Source organism: Leptidea sinapis, chromosome 9 (genome assembly GCF_905404315.1).
Source record: "Leptidea sinapis chromosome 9, ilLepSina1.1, whole genome shotgun sequence".
Lineage (NCBI taxonomy): Eukaryota > Metazoa > Arthropoda > Insecta > Lepidoptera > Pieridae > Leptidea > Leptidea sinapis.
The window spans coordinates 13,939,819-13,941,889 of record NC_066273.1 but is presented as its reverse complement, the minus strand read 5'-3'; positions in this window follow the sequence as shown (position 1 = coordinate 13,941,889).

The window sequence follows — 2,071 nt, the reverse complement described above, 5'->3', positions numbered from 1 at the left end:
TCAATTACTCGACTTGTTTCAAAGGGCCTCCGCCAGGGATCAGTACTTAGCCCAATATTGTATAATATTTATACACACGATTTAAAATCATCACTTAATAGTGTAAATGTTCTTCAGTATGCTGATGATCTATTAATTTACTGTCGTGATATTTCTATTGAAAAAGCTAGTTCTTCTATAACACAACCGCTGATAAATTTAAAAACTTGGTTGGACTTAAATGGCCTTGATCTATCACCTGAAAAAAGTACAATAGTTTTATTCACGAGATCAAGAACTCCTCCTCCTATTTCTATATTTTATGAGGGTTATCAGATTCCAGTTAAAGATAATGTTAAGTTTTTGGGAATTGTCTTAGATTCGAAACTAACTGGTATCCCACATTGTGATTACCTAAATGCTAAATGTGAGCGTACTCTTAATATTTTAAGATGTCTGTCAGGTGTTTGGTGGGGTGCGCACCCTTTTTGCATGAAATTGTTATATAATGCTCTTATAAGAAGTATATTAGATTATGGTACATTCTTGCTGGAGCCTGGTAGTGTTAAGGCATTTAAAAAACTAGATCTCATACAGTCCAAAGCTTTACGAGTAGTTTCTGGTGCTATGCGGTCAAGTCCTATCAATGCTCTTCAAGTAGAATGTGGTGATCCTCCACTACATCTACGTCGTCAATATTTAGCAGACAAATTTATATTCCGATCTTTTCAGTTTCTTAACCACTCTCTTTATAACAAACTTCAGAAACTTTCTCATTATATAGATTCATCTGCATATTGGTCAAATAAAAAACCACCTTGTCTAATCAATAGTTTTAAGAAATTTATCAACATAAAAGCTCCTATTCATCGATCCATTAATTATCCTCTTTTCAGTACTAGCTTTGAAGCATTAATGTTGCTTCCAGAAATTAATTTTAACTCAGATTTAAATAAGCACGATATTAGTACAAATTTTTCGTTTAATCTTCTTAAAAATACTGTTTGGGTTGATTACCATCATATTTACACAGACGCGTCTAAACATTCCTCCTCGGATCCCGTTGGTGTAGGTGTCTATCACGCTCAATTTAAAATATCACAGAAAATTAAACTACCTCCGGAAACATCGGTGTTTACTGGGGAATGTTATGGTATTTTTAAGGCTATTGAATATATTATTCTATTTAAACTTCCAAAAACAATAATTTTCTCTGATTCAAAAAGTGCCTTACAGTCTCTCAATAGGTTCCCATTTAAATCAAAAAACATTTCTTCTGTTGTCATAGAATTAAGAAATCTATTAAATAAATGCAATCACTTTGGTCTTTCTGTGTTGTTTGTATGGATCCCCAGCCATAGCGACATTCCTGGTAATATAAAAGCAGACCAACTAGCTAATGAAGCCGTGGTCGATGGCGACATTTTCCCTTATAAAGTTTTTTGCCAGGATCTAGGTGCTCTTCCTATAGTTCACCTTCAGGATTGTTGGAATAGACTTTGGATTGAAACTGGTCAATCAAAAGGCAGGAAATATTTTAACCTTCAGCCACTTATTTCATTTAAACCATGGTTTTTCCGTGCCAAATGCAATAAGTTAGTATGTTCTTCTATCATAAGAATGCGTTTGGGTCATGTTTGCACTCCTGTTCATCTTAACAGATTAAGCATTGTATCTACTGACATGTGTGAATGTGAATCCGATAAATGTGATCTAGATCACATTTTCTTTTCATGTTCTCTATACGACCGCTCCTCATTCCTGAATGATCTAATATCTCTTAATGTTCCTTTTCCTACCTGTATATCCTCTCTAATTATGTATCCATGTAAATTTTATAAAATATTGTCATCTTTCATTCTTCAGAATCATATCAAAGTTTAAATATTTGTAATGTTGTGTAAGTAGCAAGTATATATGTATATTTATGAAATTTTTAATATCCGTTTCAATCCTCTTTCTACTTATCTGATCCTTTCCCGTGTTCCGTATCCTTTTTTAACTTAGTTTCCCAATCTTTTAATTTACGTTATTGGCAAAAAGTAAACGCTATTGCCAAAAGAAGAAGAAAAAAAAAATATTGACAATATAA